This window comes from Dipodomys merriami, unplaced genomic scaffold, assembly GCF_024711535.1.
Source record: "Dipodomys merriami isolate MVZ:Mamm:240054 unplaced genomic scaffold, mDipMer1.0.p SCAF_657, whole genome shotgun sequence".
In the NCBI taxonomy this organism is placed as follows: Eukaryota; Metazoa; Chordata; class Mammalia; order Rodentia; family Heteromyidae; genus Dipodomys; species Dipodomys merriami.
Genome location: NW_027206243.1, coordinates 192,330 through 211,848, shown reverse-complemented (window position 1 = coordinate 211,848; position 19,519 = coordinate 192,330). Strand labels below are relative to the sequence as shown.

The window sequence follows — 19,519 nt, the reverse complement described above, 5'->3', positions numbered from 1 at the left end:
CCAGGTGTTAGAAAGGAGTCTGGATGGATTCAATTGACTGTATGAGTTTGTACTGATTTATATATAGCACTGATTTTATATTTTAAATTAGGTAAATGTAATCTTACTGTTTACACCCAAGTTATATATGTGTGTGTTTATATACATATATGACAGTGTTTGAAATAACTGCAAAGTTTTTATTTTAAAACTGTATCAAACTCAAAAATAGTAATTGGTGTGGCTGATAATTCAAACAATGAAAGCAGACTCTTTTACCTCAGCTCATCAGTATTTATTGAGCATTTACAATGTGCTAGGCAAAAGAAAACATACAGAAAATATTGCCCCTGCTTTAGAGAATCTTACATTCTGTAAGAAAAAATACATCTTTTAAAATGGCATTTTTGTTTGGTGTTTCCTGTAAAGTACCGAGGAAATATTCTGTAAGGTGAGATTTAGGTTTAATAGTTTCATCATTATTGAGAGTAGAATGATTTAAAGGCAGCCGGGTGCTGGTGGCTAACGCCTGTAATCCTCGCTACTCAGGAGGCTGAGATCTGAGGATCGCCATTCAAAGCCAGCCCGGGCAGGAGAGACCATGAGACTCCTTTCTCCAATAAACCACCAGAAAACCGGAAGTGGCGCTGTAGCTCAAGTGGTAGAGCTGAAGAGCTGAGGGACATTGCCCAGGCCCAGAGTTCAAGCCCCATGGCCGACCAAAAAAATAAATAAATAAAAGAAAGATTTAAAGGCAAATATGACAGACAGACCATTCAGAATAGAGTTTATAGGAGATACACAATGTCCTCAACTACTCAGAGAGGTGGTGCAGTATAGGATGTTGGAAATAGTTTGTGGGATAGAAGCAAAGAAAGCAAGTATTCTTAGACAGTGAGTAGAGCCAGAAAGATCATGTGGCCTTTTCTGAAGAACACAGTCACCAAAGAGGAATCATTGGTGACAACCCAGAAGGTTAAAAAAAGGTAATCCTGTGCACCTGACAAACAGAATGACCAAAATTGAAGGCAAACTGTATCGAGAAATTCTCAAAAACAAAAACTGATTTGCAAGCACAGAATTTAGTTAATGCTACCCACTGTCATGAAGGGCCAAGAGCATTGTGGCTGCTTAATTTAGAAAATGCCATATACTAAAATTTTAACTAGAACATATTAGTTTTTAAATCAATTTCCCCTTCCCCAAAGATAAAACTTTTGTTTTTGTGTTGTTGGTAGAATTGGGAATATGGGAAGTGGTCGGTAGTTAAATTCTTCTTCTTCTTTTTTTTTTTTTTTTTTGGTCATTCATGGGCCTGAACTATGGGCCTGGGTGCTGTCCCTCAGCTCTTCAGCTCACAAGTAGTGCTCTACCACTTGAGCCACAGTACAACTTCTGGCTTTGTTTTCTGCTTATGTGGTGCTAAGAAATTGAACCCAGGGCCTCATGCATGCAAGGCAAGCACTCTACCACTGAGCCACCTTCCCAGCCTGGTAATTACATTTTTGTTTTTATGTTTTAATGTTACTTTTATGATATGTTTTGTTGTTATGATGAACTTTGCACTTTAACTTGGAAAAAGCCCATTACCTGCCAAAAGAGACTAAGGAAGAATTTTCTATAATGTACAATTTCTTTGGAGGAGATTCAAATCAAAAGACTAGTTTACATGAAAAGTTGTAGAGAAAGTAGTTGAAAAGTTCACTCAAAAAACGTTTTATTCGGGCTGGGAAGGTGGCTCAGTGATAGAATGCTTGCCTTGCATGCCTGATGCCCTGGGTTTGATTCCTCAACACCATATAAACAAAAAGAAAAAAGCTAGACATGGTGCTGTGGCTCAAGTCGTAGAGCATTAGCCTTGAGCTGAAGAGCTGAAGGACATCACCCAGGCCCAGAGTTCAGGCCCCAAGACTGGACCCCCCCAAAAAAATGTTTTATTCCACTTACATGAACTTTATACATGTGGTCTTAACAATTATGCTTGGATTGGTCATGAAAATTTCAAAAGACATTAAACAAAGCAGGCCATAGTCTTAAGTTATTTGCCTGTTAACTTTTTTATACTGTAAATGCATTTGAGGCTCGTATCAAGAAAAAAAAAGTTTACAAAAGAAAAAAAAATACCCTAAAATCAAGTTAAATACACAGGGTTTTTTTTTTGTTTATTGCTGTGCTTGATACACATGAATAATGAATACCAAGGAGTTCATTTTTACTGCACCTTTACTTCTACATTAGATTTTAGGTTGGCTAAAACATTGAAATACAAATAAAGTGTGTAGAAAAAATAATGAGAGCAAACAGAAGATAATTTTACAAATAATTGAATGTGAATCGTTTCTGCCCTTATCTGGAGTTAATCGGTCATAATTTTGTCTTAAAGAACATTTCTGGTCATATAGTCAAAAGTTGCACACTGAGATAGACGTTTCCACAGAAATACTTGATTCCAACATGGAATAATAATGGAATATCTGTTTGTGCCACAGCCCTGAAATTTCTCCAAAACTTTATAATACCCATGATAACGACACCTTTGACTGGAACCAATTTTCCCTTTTATGCCCTACGAGTACAAACTAATATATAGGAAGATGTCTTGGCTTAGACATGGAAACAGTTTTAGCACTGTGAAGTCACCATGTACCAAAGTATATGCCAAATGTTTATAACTTGTATAAAATAACAAATCCTCATATTGGTCATCTGAAGATGAAGACAGATAATAAATGTTAACCCACTCTCCTCCCTTAATATTAAACAAAAAATACACATGGGAAATACAGAAATTCAAATAGAATTTATACAAACCTGTCATTAATTGTAAATGAGAAACTATTTCTGGGGCAGCATGGTTGATAAATGAGGCAGACAAGAGTCAGAAGGCTGGTTAGTTTTCCCCTCCTTTTTCTGCTTCTTCTTCATTCCTTGGGTATCTGATGTCCACAATGCTAACTTGTCTCTCAGTAACTACATTATTAGCATACTCTTTTTCTATGAGCCTTCACTTAATGTATCAAGTTCAGCAATGACTTCATCAAAAGCTGTCTTTGCAAGAAAGCAAGATTCCTTTGGGGAGTTTAGAATCTCATAACAGAACATTGAGAAGTTAAGGGCCAGACCTCTTCTCATAGGATGCATTGGCTGCATTTCCTTTTTGCTGATCTCAAAACTTTCTTGGTATGCTTTTTTGACTGATTCACAATCCTTTTCTTGTCATCACCAGTAGCAACCTCAGCCAAGTAGTGATAGCAGTCTATCTTCATTTTCAAATAGAAGAATTTGCTCTCTGCTCATGAAGAATTAGGGATCAAGTACTTTTCCAAGAGAGAACGTACATCATTGCAGATAGCTCTTAGCTCGTTTTCAATTCTTTATGTGTTCTTGCAGCATATGCTGCTTTTTATCAGCACCTTCCATCTTTTGCTCAATACTTGAAATGACCCTCCATGGGTCATTTGAACAAATGAGTTCGTATGGGTTCCTATGAGCAACTGAGAGAAAATTCCTTTCCTGATTAGAAATTCAGCTCCTTTCTCAGTTACAGACTACATGGAGGCTGCCATGTCACCATATCACTCAGCCTGCTTAGCCACTTTGGCCTTCTGCACCAGCTCATTTGTATCCATGACTGGATGTTCTGTGTCCAGAGTAAGTGGTGGAGGACACACAGTAGTTTAATGGTCTCTGGATAGTGGAAGCAGCAGCCGTGAGGTTGACACTCTGTCCCTGGACCTCGCAGCTAACAAGCTCCAGTGGCTTTGCAGACAGGGCTTCCTCCTATCCAATTTCATTGTTTTTACATCACCTATATCCTTAATTCACCCTGAAATTTTCTCAGTCAGTGAAAGAACATTTTGATTTTTACACATGTTTTGTCATTTGAAAATGATTTCATGTCCAGACATTATAGTAACATGACTGTGGAATTTATGTTTTGAAACAAAATTGTCTATGGAAGTGTGTATGGTAATCATTCTATCGTGACCTCGCACCATGAAGATGAGATAATGAATGAAGTCTTGCCTTGTACTCCAACTGTTACTCAGAGCTAAGAGGTTAACATTTATGAACATTTCGGACATCCTCAAGTTCCTGTATAAAGTCCTGAGAAATGGGAAATCTGAGCTATTGGTATGAAGGTACATTCTTCCAGAGTTTCTGAATGCTGCTTTTATACATGAGACTACTTAATGTTACCTAATCTATATTCCTCACCTTTTTAAAAAAATTCTGCTATATCTGTACTTAATTTTAACTGTGAAACAAATTCCATTAAATTACTAAGTTTTCATTTAAGGTTCTGCGATTAAACCACTTTTAAAAATATTTTCCTGTGGGTGCAAACACAAGGAAAAAGGTAAATGCAACAATTGAATTTTATGAAACAGATATTTTACATCATCTTCTTCCTCATGTATATGTCCAAATAGAGAATTCTAGACATGAAAATGCAGAAATTGTAGGTGAGTTTTCAGGGGAGAATGACTGAGAAAGTGCTGATAACTCAAGTCTCTGTTACTGGGGACCAGTACTGGGGCTACTGGGAAAGTGATGAAAAGGAGTAATGTCATCAGGACAGTGACCTGGACATTGGGTGATGGAGGAAAAGCAGCCTGGTTATCCGCAGTGAGTGCTTTGTTTGAGTTACAGACTGGGGCAGTGTCTGGATATCTACAAGGCAGATCAAACTCTGCTACTTTGTTCTGAAACAACTAGTGAGGGTTGCACTTACAGAGTCCCACGGCTGGTGAGGAGGACCTGACCAGGAAAGTTGCTCTTCTTAGCTAAACTAGCCCCAGTAATCAGCAGAAAGTTGTGACCATCCTCTAATGAATATGTGAAGTATCAGTCCTACCGCATATAGGGCCTTCATTCCTTAACTTTAACTACTCTTCTGAGCCATCTTGAGTGCAGTACAGAACACTGTTCACATATGGGGTAACCTAGTGATAAGGAAGACTCCTCAAAGCCTCTGAGAGTGAGAGGCTGGAAAAGGATGATCATAGTCATGATCTTCCTGATGTCCTCTAGAACATTATTTAGAAGAAGCTGCCCTACTTTGCATCAGAAAATGAAAATGTAGGAGCAGTAGGCAGATTCATGATATGAATCATCCCCTTGCTCAAGCTCTCTCTTAGAGCATTATTCTGCTCAGGATCACTTTGTTGCATAAGGATTGAAAAATAATTGGGAATTGCTTCTGGCTCACAATCCTATGACATCATGCAGAGGACTCAAGAGTCGAGGGAGCTCAGTCTTCAACACCAAGTAGATTCTTTTTTTTATTACCATCACTAAGTAGTGTTGGGAATCTGAGGAAGTCTTCCGGACTAGGTTGAGGATACAGGAAAAAGCAGATACTATCTATAACTTGCAAATTATTTGGCCACATACAGGAAATATACTTAAGGATAACCTGTATTTCACCATGGTTAACCAACTGGAGAATAATATAAGAAGGGTTAACATTACCAAACTCCAAAAATGCAACTTTGGCACAGAGGAATCTAGACAATGTATAGATTCCATGTTTGATTTGAATCCAAGACATCGCACTGCAAACCTGTGATTTCTTTCACCATTTTCTCTGTTTGCTCTGTTCTTTCTATGTGACTTTCCTCTCAGTGAAGGCATTTGCTCACATTACTAAGTGGCATTTTTTCTTGTAGCAATTTTTATTTCACAAAATATTATACCTTAGAAATTCAGCAACATGTTATTTAACAAATAAATATTTAACTAAAAGTATAGACTGGTAGTACATAAAATACAGCTTTTGCTAGTCAAGGAAGAATTCTATCACAATATTTGCATATTCAGCTAGAAAATTAAACATAAACTATCAACAATTTGATCCTTTAAACACATGCCACACTCAAAAATATCCAAAATACACACTGACTCAGGTCAATTTAGGCAACCAAAGGATTAAAAAGATCAAAAATTTGAACAGAGAATCATTCCAATTAATGTTTTCTATTTGCATTACATATTTAATTGTAAATTAAATTCACTTAATAAGGAATAAAACAACAGAATTTAATGCTAATAGCCTATAATTCTAACACATGGTTCAATCTCTTCCTGCCTGTGGAAACAGCTATTTTACTCTCAATTTCTCTGAGAACATGGTCCTATTTTTGAGAGATTTCTCAATGTCTTTGTGTGCTTGGTTATTTCTCCTGATGTTGTATCTTTCTTGGCCTTCCATGAGATTGCAAATGAGAGCTTTCTTCTCATTAATAGAAATATATGTGTTCTGAGTGTTGGATATGCAATCACTGCACAATGATAATATGGAACATAATATTATACTTCAAAATAGGTGCAATAAAATTTCTAAGTAAATAGTTTGATTATGAAGAAATTATTAGTATCAGATGGTCAGCTAATTTTCTCCCAATCTCCATAAGAATGTGATTTCATTTTTTTAAGTGTCATTTTTGTGTCACATTGCACAATATATTTCTGTACCTGGTTATTTAACTCAATATAACTGCATACTTCTCATCACAAAGGAATGTATGTGTCCTGAATCTTAGTTATGTAATAACTACACAATAAAAATATGGAGCATCACATTTTACTTAAACATACATGATGTACCTACCTATGCATTAGACAGCCAGAAGGATGATTTTTCTACCTGTATTCTACCCTGCCAAATATCTAGCACAGTCCTACCTCTTTCTGATTATCTCTATAATGCCATGCATTTCTTTAAGTATTCTAGCTACCCTTTGTTTCTAATTTTTTCATGAATCTAGTTTTTTTAATTGCTGCAGAATTAATTTTAGCAAAACTATATCTGATTGTGATTTGTTACAGCCATCTTCATGGAATTGAAAAAGCAATTTCTCCTCCTGAGAAATTCACTTTCACCCTCCATAACAGTGAGAAAACACATGCTCTTCACATCATCCACACTAGTGTTTTATTATAATCATTCAGAGAACAACAGGATGGACTAAAAGTGAATCAATCACAACTGATACATAACCAGTAATTAATTAAATATAAAAAAGGAATTGCTGAAGTCATTTTGGGGTTACTCAGCCAAACCCACATGTCTTCATTTACCCACCAAAGGAACTAGAAGTGGAGCCTTGAGCAAAATCACTTAAGGAAAGTGGCTAGGTTTTGAGTTCAACCTACAAGACTTGTTCCCACACAAAAAACATATTCCAAAATGTGTATTCTTTCTTGTTTTCTGAATTGTTAATGAACTTGGGGATGAAAGATGATGAGACAGATTTTACTCTGTGCATATTTTGTAATAAACAAGGAGTGTTATCTTCCAACAGATTCACTTCAAAAACTGAAATGGAATGGTAATAGTGTTATAATGCACAAAGCACACAAACAGTGGAAGGGTTTTAGGGAGAAGTACAGAAATCAATGCTCCCATGTCCTTGGCTTACAGCATGATGATCCCCCCCCATTTATTATTACAAAAACACATTGCATGATCTGAGTCCAATCTCAAAGGTCCAGATATCTTATTTCTGAGAAAAGTTTATTAAATTTTCTCGAACAGACATACCTTAATATAAAAGACACAAGTCAACAACTTCACTATCTTAATTACATGTCAAGCCTGGAAGTAATTTCTATCCATCACTTTGTCCAACCCTGGAATAACATAAAGGTAAATCATCCCTATTCTACACAATGAGGGGATGAGAAATGTTGGCACAGTATGTCGTTTCCTGTTACACCTAGCTTAACTCTGCCAGGAATGATTTCTCTATGATTTACAAATGTTACTGCCAAACGTTTTCCTATGTTGGGTTTTGTGTGTGTGTGTGTGTGTGTGTGTGAGTGCCCTAATGCTGGCTGAAGGTTAATTTCTGCTTGAAATACATCCTCTAATGTCCACTCGGCATTCTGTCATGTCACCAGGTCTCTGAAACCTCTAGAGATGTCGCTTCTGACTAAATATTTGTCTACATTTATTATACTCACATTTTCTCTCCTGTTTATGGTCTTGGATGTACTGACAACTGACTTCACAGTAAAAGTCATTGCATATTTGTTATTAGTTTTCTTTTCTCCTATGTGAGTCAGTTCTCTGATGAACACTGTGGTATGCCTTTGAAGTGAGATTTTCCACACGGATATTAACCATAAATTTTCTTTCTTGTGTGTGCTCTATGGAAACTCATCCATGCATGACTTCTTGAGAAGGACTTTTTTGATACTTGTTTTATTCATAATATTTTTCTCTGGTGTGTTTTCTGATTAAAATTTAAGTATGATTTTTAGAAAACTTTCTACAGTTTTTTCATTCATAAGATTTTTCTCCTGAGTTCATTCAATTTGGAACCTTGAGATATGCCTTCTGGGTAAAAGAGAGCATATTTGCTACATTCACAAAGTTTTATCCTGTTTGGGTTTTCTGATGCAAACTGATTTTACTTCCAGATGAGATTTTCCATATTTATCAGATTCCTAAGTTTTCTCATGTGTGTGGATTCTCTTATAATTGCTGAGCTGAGAACTCCAGGTGAAGGACTTGCCACATTTGTTACATTCATATTGTTTCTGTCCTGTGTGTGTTCTCTGAATGACAATAAGTTGTGACTTCTGGGTGAAAGACTTTCCATACACAGTACATTCATAAGGTTTCTCTTCTGTGTGTGTTCTCTGATGATGATAAAGTGGTGTCTTATGAGTAAAACACTTTCCACATTTGTCACATTGATAAGGTTTGTCTCCTGTGTGTATTCTCTGATGAAGACTGTTATGTCTTACTGGTAAAACATTTTCCACATTTCTTACATTCATAAGTTTTCTGTCCTGTGTGTGTTCTCTGATGCACACTGAGGTATGAATTATGTCCGAAATACTTTCCACATTTGTTACATTCATAAGGTTTCAGTCCTGTCTGTGTTCTCTGGTGAACAATAAGTTGTGACTTCTGGGTGAAAGACTTGCCACACACATTACATTCATAAGGTTTCTCTCCTGTGTGTGTTCTCTGATGATGACAAAGGTGTGACTTATGAATAAAATAGTCTCCACATGTGTTACAGTCATAAGGTTTTTCTCCTGTGTGTGTTCTTTGATGGATATTAAATTAGGACTTATGGGTGAAAGACTTTCCATATGAATCACATTTATCAGGTTTCTCTCCCGTGTGTGTTCTCTCATTAAGATGAAGGTGTGACTTACATTTAAAAAACTTTTCACATTTGTTACATTCATAAGGTTTGTCTCTGTATGTGTTCTCTGAAGGAACAGTAAGTTCTGACTTCTGTCTGAAATAATTTCCACATTTGGGACATACATAAGAATTCTTTCCTGTGTGTATTCTATGATGCAAAGTGATGTATGACTCCATTCTGAATCATTTTCCACATATAGTGCTCTCAGGTGTTTTCCTTCCTCCCTGACAATTTCTTGGGCAAGAAGAGCACAGTTATCATATTCTTCTCTATATTCATTATGATTATAGGTGGGATCTCTGACAAAAACCCAATTATGTTGAAAGAATATAGTCTCTGAGTTGAATATCTCCCCTCCTCCATATTCAAAACATGGAAGCTAATTGGACCCTCATAATTTTGTCTTAAAGAATCAGAATATCTAAGGATTTTTTTTAACTACAGGAGACTCACAGGCACATATACAGACAGCATTTCACCAGGCTCACTATAAGGGGGCATATTCTGACACTGAATGAACTTCACAGTCTTCATCCTTAAGGAGTTCCCATCATTCCTATTCAGATCTGGCTTCTGTTTGAGGTCAAGTTAGAAATTGATACTAATCTCACTATTTGGTCCCCTGTGTTAATATTTGTGACAGCTACTTCACACAGTCATCCATCTGAACCTTGCTGGTAAGTCTTCATCACATGCTCCCCTTTTTGAACATATGAAATGAGTCATTAAAAGCAGACAAAAATATAAATGAGATACAAGTACTCTTTAATGTAAAACATCTTAACTGTTACAGATTTTAAAATATTAAAGTATGAATTAATTGATGAGAAATAAATTTCCTTCACCACAGTGTATTGATTAGGAAAGTAATACAGATATTTTATGATGGAAAAAGTTTGTCTGTGTTTCAGTTTTTTCTTCTCTTTTATATCAGAAGAATAATTTACACAAATTACCAAACTCTTTACTGCCAGTGTTTTAGCCTGTATACTTTAGTATTTAGCATTCTTGGGTTTTTTTTCCAAATATTGTTTTGTTAGATCGTAGGGGAATACCTACTTTGTGTAGTTTTATTTTCTTAACATAATTTGTATATTGTGCTACTTTACTTCTCAAACATTGGATGAAGAGTATTTTCTAACTTTCGAGATTGTACCTTTTTTATAAAAACTTTTGCCTTTCACCTGAGAATAAGGTTTCATAAACACATCTCTTCAGTTCTAAGTTCTTACTGTGAATTACTTTAAGTATCTGTAGAATGTTAAAATTGATTTCTCTCCATCTTAGAAAAAGTCTCATCAAATTTATTTTTCTGATACTCCTGCCCCTCAGACTCATGGAAGACCAAAGCCACATCAGCTCGCCACCTAGTTAAACATTCCCTGAAAACTAAAAGCTTTGCTTCTGTATTGTAGCCTCTACCTACCTTATCCTATCAGAGGATAGCACACTCATTTGCTATGCCTACCTAGTCATAGTTTCAAGAAAAACTAAGTCTCATGCTTGACATTTCTCATTTTCTTTATTGTTAGAACATTTTCCACAAAGAGAAAGAATTGCTAACTTTAACTTTACTGCCATGCACAGTTCAGTATGCATCTACATGCATTTTTGATTCACAAATCGAACACTAAGGATCACCCAGTTTTCTGCCACACATGGGACTCAGGGGAACTAGGAATATTATTGGTCAGAACAGAGCAAAATGAAGTTACCAGCTGGGTTCTGGATCCAAGATTACTATGCAAGATGCTTTAACTCACCTGTGAAATTTGTACGAGGCTTCTCCCATATGTGGCTCTTCATCTTGCTCCAGCTTGACAATCAATGAGGTTTAAGAACACATTGCCCTGTTAATAAGAAAGAGTGGACACCTATTGCTCATGCAGTGTCAAAACTCTTCTAAGATTTCAGATATCCTCTTTACCAGGTTGCTCCTAAATCTTCTTTCTCATTTCTCATTGGCTCCATGGTTGACTTTCCCCCAGCTTTGGATTAACTTTGCAGGTTGTGTGGCTTAAACTCAATTCTTTTTCTCAAGGCTAACATTCTATTAGTTTGAGTCGTAGCTCCACTTTCAGTTCATGAGTGTTTAACTTGAGATAAGAGTCTCATGGAGACTTTCCTGGCATTTCTCATTTCAAACTGAAAGCCTCAGATTTGAGACTCCTAAGGAGCTAGGATTACAGGTGTGAACCACTGTACCCAGTAAAAGGTTTGGATTATAAACAAACCTGCTAAGCTAGTGATTTCCAGTTCATACTTCAAATAGTGTTATATTTGTGTGTGAGAGAGAGTGTTTTTATGTATGTATGCATTCATGCATGTATGTATGTATGTATGTATGTATGTGTGTGTATGTATGTATGTATGTGTTTTCTAGATTGTATATCCATCCACAATAATCACTTCAATTTTAGGAAGACAGTCTCCTCTTCAAGGAATATAGTTTGGAACTTTTGTCAAACTGCAGATTTGGATTCTTGAACAATGAGAATAAAATTGCCTCAGAATGCATATTATCCACCTGAAGCTTTCCTTAGAAACAAATGACACTTCCCACAGACTGGAATCTTACATTCAAATAGCATTGATAGTTTGATAAATATTCACATATCTACTAAAAAATCATTTTTCAGGCAACAGTGTTTAACGCCTGTAATCCTCGCTACTCAGTAGGCTGAGAACTGAGGATCCCGGTACAAAACCAGCCCTGGTATGATAGCTGTGAGACCCTTACTTCCAATTAACCACCAGAAAGCATGAAGAGATGCTGTTGCTCAATTTGTAGAGTGCTCACCTTGAACTGAAGATCTTAGACACTGTACCAACGCTCAGATTTCAAGCTCCACTACCACAAAAAATTATTTGACCTTTCAAGTGAATGTGATATTTCACCTAAGTACACCAGCATGCTATAGGTTTGCAGCATCACATCTCTACCCAAGGTCCTCTGAGAAATATTGAATTCCTGCCACTCCTCCCAGCTGAATTCCACAGCCACATCATCAAATGACACCAATTTCTGTAAGGGCACATTCCATCAATTTATTATTCCTGAGTCATGAGAACACCAACGCTGGAATTTCATTCTTCTACATATATGCTTTTTTCTTACAGAATGTGTTTGGAACTTTCTGTGTTATCTATAAAATGAGAGAAAATATAATCAAAGTAGAAATGTTTGCCTCCATAGTAACTTGGTAATTACACATACAAAGTTTTTCTAATATTCAGAACACGTTTCTGGTTCCAGCAATAAAGACAAGAAAACAGTTCTAAGAAGTTAATAATCTAGCAAGACAACATTAAATATAAGTAGGATTCTGAAAGTGTGTGTTTAGCTTATTTTGGTAATATTTTGTTAATATAATAACAATGAAGTAAACAGATATGTTTCCTTCATTTTCATATTCTGCCTCACTGAAAATCCTATTTAGATTTTCTATTAAATAATGCTCTCAATAGCAATCATAACATGGTCATTATATCAGGTGGAATACATAACACATTAGTAGATCTACAAAAACACAGTGTCCAGGTGATTGTTAAAGGGATTAAAAGTGCTCAAAAATAATAAATGAATGATTTGGCTCTCATAAGATTTAATTTAACTCACACAATAAAACATCCCATGTTAATCATTTATTAAATTTCTAGATATAAAACTATGGTCATAGATAGCCATATGTTTCCTTCATAAGTAAAAATGAACTGCTAGCATGAACATTTTTGAACATTGCCTACTTCATGCCATACCAAATACATATTTATTACCATAAAATGTTTCCTAACCAGCTTTGCATTTTTTTTTTTCGGTTGTGGGGCTTGAACTCTGGGCCTGGGCGCTGTCCCTCAGCTCTTCAGCTCAAGGCGAGCGCTCTACCATTTGAGCTACAGCACCACTTCCGGTTTTCTGGTGGCTTATTGGAGATAGGAGTCTCACGGTCTCTCCTGCCTGGGCTGGCTTTGAACCGCGATCCTCAGATCTCAGCCTCCTGAGTAGCTAGGATTATAGGCGTGAGCCACCAGCGCCCGGCCTCAGCTTTGCATTTTAACAGTGCTTAATGGAAGGATGGTTGTAAATGGACAGAGAGTTAAGGAATGTTCAACTTCACCACCCAAAAATGTGAAATATAACCACTACAAGATGGATAGAGAAAAAAACTATTAATTGGGACATGATCTAAAAAATATAGAAGTTTTAAAATCAGAATAAAATATGGCACTAATTTGTTTTACAGTGTCTAAAAGGAAAGATTTTTTTATTCCCAAATTGAAATCCATTACAAATCAACAATGGGTAACAATCCCTCCAATATAGTCATGCTTGACTTATCAGAGGTGAATGATGATTAACACACAGAAAGGAAATATATCTATAAAGTGTTGAAAGAAAATAGACTTCAATACACAACCATTGGGCAATGGGCCTCCTCTAACAATATACATTGAAGGTATTCCTAGGGAAAGACAATGCATCATTAACACGTCTTCATTTTAAGTGCTATAAAAATTATTCTGCATCAAGAGAAAAATAAAAATTGCTAACATAGATCTACACAGAGGACAAGAATATTAAAAGGGTAAACGTATAGATAAATGAATGGTACATGTGTAGGTAAAAGAATGTATAGAAAACATATTGTATGTAATTTCTCTTGTGAAGAGAAAGCTTATAGCACCATATTCATGATTCATAAGGAATGCAAATTCCTTATGTGTTTTAAAAACAAAATTGGTGAACTGTGGAGCACATGGGCAGCAAAGATGGCACTGAGAGGGTGTTGAGTGGGCAGAGCCTAATTTACTGTAGAGCACATGGGCAGCCAAGATGGCGCTGGGAGAGAGTAGAGTGGGCAGAGCCCAATTGATCTGCCAATCAGTGCCTAACCAGCCTGTGAAGGCTCAGGTGCATGATAGGGTGTGACCTTGACAGTGATTGGTTCCTCTTCCCCCCTTGCCATGCCACCCGCCCTTTTTGTCTTTAAAAGGGGCTGCTCTGTTAATAAAGGAGTTTTTCTACCTGCTGGATTTGGCTCCCCACTGTGTCTGATTGTCTCCTGAGCAGAGGGAGGCTGGGGAATGGGCAAGTACCACACATACCTTTCCTAGGACCCCTTCTGTCTTTTGTGGGATGGACAAAGACCCAACAGTGAACCCTGCATATGGATCAATTAATATGGTACTTGCCTCACAACTATGGGGGCCTGAGTTCAAAGAATTAATTCTACCAAAATTTAAAAGGGGAGGAAGTGGCGCTGTAGCTCAAGTGGTAGAGAGAGCGCTCACGTTGAGCTGAAGAGCTGAGGGATAGCGCCCAGGCCCAGAGTTCAAGCCCCACGGCCGACAAAAAAAAAAAAAAAAAAAAATTAAAAGGGGAATAGACAGATTATAAATAGGTTAAAAATTCGATTCAATTCCATTGAAACATAACTACATTATGTTATATGCTGCTACTATGATAATATTGTAGTTTTAATGTTCCTACTAAAAGTGCATCCAGCAAGTTTATTTCCATTGTGTTCCTAACAAAGAATCCCAAAACGTAGGAAATTCATTTTCTTGCAGTTCTATAGTATAACAATTTTCCTGCACATTTTAAATCTGCTGAAGTTCTATGCTTCGGCCTGAGAATGGCTTTTGTTCTTTACATGAAATCTCTGGTTATTTCTTTTTATTCTTTTTTCTTTTTCTTTTCTTTTCTTTTTTCTTTTTTGTTGTTGTTAGTCGTGGGGCTTGAACTCTGGACCTGGGTGATGTCCCTCAGCTCTTCAGCTCAAGGCTAGTGCTCTACCACTTGAGCTACAGTGCCACTTCCAGTTTTCTGCTGGTTTATTAGAGATAAGACATTCACGGACTTTCCTGCCCAGGCTGGCATTGAACCGCAATCCTCAGATCTCAGCCTCATGAATAGCTAGGATTCGGCTATCTTTAGTTATTTCTATATGAAGAAAATTACCAGTCAAATTACCAGACTAGATTATACTAAGATCATAATACCCTTTCCAAAAATTCTTGCAGGCCTTGCCTATTTTTAGTTGAACAAATTAAAGGGAACATAGAAACAAATCTTTGAAAAAGTGTGGCATCTGTATTGAATGCGCAATCTTATTTTTATCCTATAAACAATGCAGTATAACAACTATTTACATCAGCTTTAATTTTTAATAGGTATCAGTGGTGATTTACAGTGTATAGGAGAATGCCTGTAGTTTATATGAGAGGTGATTTACAGGGAATTTGAGGTGTGTGCAGGTTACATAGAAGCAAAATAAGAAATAAATATCAGAAGAGACAAACAGATATTAACTAGCAAAATTTCCATCAAAATAAAGCCATATTTATATTGTAAAATATAGTAAATATATAAGGCACTGTCTGACATGAGCAGAAAAAAGAAAATTTAATGAGCAATCCAAAGACATGGAATAGAGAGAACTAAAAATAAAAAAATGGAAAGATACTATGAGCAAAAATTAATAATGAAAAATACAAATAGTGATAATATGTAAGAAATAAGCATTAGCCCAAAATATAAGACCACAGATACAGACCATTGATCCTAACAAACAGATCATGCATTTTGATAATAAAAATTTTATGCTGAAAAGCAAAGTATACAGACATGTTTAAAAGACCATGCAGTTATACTATCATTAATCTATAACAACCAGACAAAAAATCAACACAAACACACACATGGATGCCATTATGTTAAACTTAATGCTGTTTATAAAACTCTATGTGTTACATTTGCCAAGTCACATCTGCATAGATTAAAAGTAAATCTGAAGCCAAATATTGTAGAAATCAATATGAGAAATAAAAAGGTTATAAATACATGAAAATTACAGAATATATTTGTAGTATTCTATGAGTGAAATAAACACAGGGAAATTCCAATGGATCTCAAATAAATGTATTCTACTGTTATGATTTATAGAATACTAAATATAGCTACTTTCTTACTTCAACTTTGAAACAAAACCAAATGATTTGGGGTAGAGTACTGGTGTACCATTCAGGGAGCCCTAGGTTCAATTCCCCAGCACTACATAAACATAAAAATTAGGAACTGGCACTGTGGCTCAAGTGGAAGAGTTATAGACTTTAGCAAATCAAGATCAGGAATGGTCCCAGAATAGGCTCCAAATTCAAGGCCCACGTTTGGCAAAAAAAAAAAAAAAAAAAAAAGGTTTAAATATGTATGGTGTATTCACATGGATATCTTCTGGAGGGTGGGGGAAAGCCTGAGAAATAGAAGATAATGGGGTAAAAAGTGCATCTGTGGTGGTCATTAGGCATTGATGAAAGTAAGCTATATAAGTCATGAGTCAAGAAGGGAAAGATTGTGAGAGAGTGAGGGTATGGAAGACACAGCATGAAAGGAAAGGTACTCATTAACTGGCCCAAAAACTGGTAGTTTCCCCATACATTACCACTATAACAACAATAAATTAAATTAATTTTGAAACAATTTCTGCATGGAGTTGTGTGAGCATAACGTTAGTGAAGAAAATGTACCACAGTTAGAAGAATAGCTACAATTATTAGAAATAAAATACAACACTTAATTGAAACATGAAATACTGAAGCTTAGATTGAATATTAATTTTACATATGCCATTAACAATAATCTAACTTTATTGTAGTATCCAATTAGCTGTTAAAGATTAATATTCAAGTAAGTAAAAACAAAACAAAACAAGTACTTCTGGCTCAAGATTCTCATACTACCCTAGTTATTAAGGACGCTGAGTTCTGGAAGTCAGAATGGGTAGACAACTCAAATTAAGCAGCTAATCAACAGATTGGAGGAGGTGTGGCTCAAATGATAATGCCAAAAAGGAAATTAAAGCACAACTTAGCAAGTGGAAAAACTTACCATGCTCCTGGAATGGAAGGATCAAAATTGTGTACATGAAAATGCTTCCAAAGGCTATCGACAAATTCAATGCCATACCTATCAATATTCCAACCTCATTTTTCAATGAAATATTAAAACAATCCAGAAATTTATATGGAATGATAAAAGACCCCAAATAGCCAAAACAATCCATACCAGAAAGAACAGTGCTGGTAGAATATCACTACGAAATTTCAAACAGTACTACAAAGCCATAGTAATCAAAACAACTTGGTAATTGCACAAGAACAGACCTGAGGACCAATGCAATAGGACTGAAGTCCCAGAAATGAACACACAGACCTATAGTCAACTAAACTTTGAGAACAGAGCTAAAAAATAGAATGGATGAAAGACAACTTTGTCAGTAAATGGTACTGGCAAAATTGGTTAGTCACTTGTATTAAATTAATCTAGATCTGTAAGTATATTCCTGCACCTGAATGAACTCCAAATGGTTGAAAGACCTCAAATTCAAAGCAAACACCCTAAAAGCATTACAGAAAAAAAAGAAACTCTAGTGATACTTGGCACTAGCCAAAATTTTCTTAATAGAGATCCAGAAACACAACAAATCAAAGAAAGGTTGGAAAAACGGGATTGCATAATACTGCAGAACTTCTGCCTGGGAAAGGATATAGCTAACAAGATCAACAGAAAGCCCATAGATTGGGAGAACATCTTCACTAGTCATAAAATGAACAAGAGTCTCATATCTAAAATATACCTGGAACTCAAGAAATTAAATCCCCAACAACAAATCCTCAGAGAAACAACTGCCCAATAAATAAGTCGGCTAAAGCCTTAAAGAGAATCTTCTGTGAAGAGAAAATAAGAATGGCGAATAGACACATTTAAAAAAAGGCTCAACTTACAAATAAGTTAGAAACAATCGCGAGAAAGAAAAAAAAAACATTTGAATCCTTATCTTAGGGTTCATTTTGTCTAAAATCAACTTATCTGACCATTTCTGATTATCTCAGACATATACTAATTATGGCAAATAAGGGAAACCATGGGACCTATGTGTCTTTGGGCCTGGCTTACCTCACTTAATACATATTTTTTCCAACTCTTTCCATTTCCTAACAAATGGGGCAAGGCCATTCTAAAAAAAAAAGTCTTGGGGCTGGGAAGGTGGCTCAGTGGTAGAGCGCTTGCCTTGCATACCTTAGACCCTGGGTTTGATTCCTCAGCACACCATAAGCAAAAAGGAAAAATCCGGAAGTGGCGCTGTGGCTCAAGTGGTAGGGCGCTAGCCTTGAGCTGAAGAGCTGAGGGACAGCACCCAAGCCCAGAGTTCAGGCTCCACGACTGGACCCTCCAAAAAAAAAAAAAAAAAAAAAAAGGCTCAACTTCTCTCGCTAAAAAGAAATGCAAATCAAGCAACATTGAAAATCCACTTCATCCCAGTTAGAATAGCTATAATCAAAAAATGTAGTAACAGCAGATGCTGGAGGGGATGTGGCCAAAGGGAACCCTACTGCATAGTTTGTGGGAATGAAACCTGTTCAATCACTTTGGAAAGCAGTATGGAGGCTCCTCAAAGACTCCAAATAGAGCTCCCCTATGACCCAGCAATCCCAGTTTTTGGAATTTACACAAACGATCACAAACAAAGGTATACTAAAGCTACCAGCACAAATATATATGTTTATTGCACTTTTATTGACCATAGCTAAAATATGGAACCTACCCCAATGCTCCGCAGAAGATCAATGAATGAAGAAAATATGGTATATATATATATATATATATATATATATATATACCATATTTTCTTCATATATATATATATATATGTATGTATATATCCATGTATGCATATATATATATATATATATATATATATATATATATATATACACACACACACACACATACATACATGCTACGCCCACTCCAGTGGAGTCTGCTTAGCATGGAACATCTGATATTAGATCTGAGAATGGGGCCTCACAGAAGCCTACCTCTAAGAATGGGGCTTCAAAGAAGCCTACTTCAGGGAATGGGGCTTCAAAGAGGCCTACTTCCTGGAAAGTCTGGCAAGCCCCTGGGAAAGATGTGTTCCTGTTCCTGTTTTTCTTTTCTTTGCTGTGTAGGAGTGCCCATTAATTTTTTACTGCTCCTCATGCTTGTTGTACTTACTCATGCTCAATGTTCCCTTATTCAGGGCTCTTTCTTGGAAGTGATGATGACTCCAACATCCGATGAGTGTCCTGAGATTATGACTAACTCACCAGAGTTAAGTGCTACCCTGAAAGCCCCTCTTATGGAGGCAATTAGACAAGTCATAAGTAAATATAAAAGTATTGGGGGTTTTATGACATCACTTCAGCAGAAGGAATTGTTTGTAAGAAATTTACAAGAAGCTGTAGGCACGGCTAGAGCAGAAATAGTGTATGGCTATTGGAGACTTCCCTTTAATCCTGAAGCATATACAATAAACCCATATAGATAT

General features: G+C 36.3%; 1 pseudogene; it reads right to left on the bottom strand.

The window, feature by feature from the left end:
- Window positions 1-2,814: 2,814 nt before the first annotated feature.
- LOC138815672 (14-3-3 protein zeta/delta pseudogene) lies at window positions 2,815-3,621 on the bottom strand (annotated as a pseudogene).
- Between the last annotated feature and the right edge of the window lie 15,898 nt (window positions 3,622-19,519).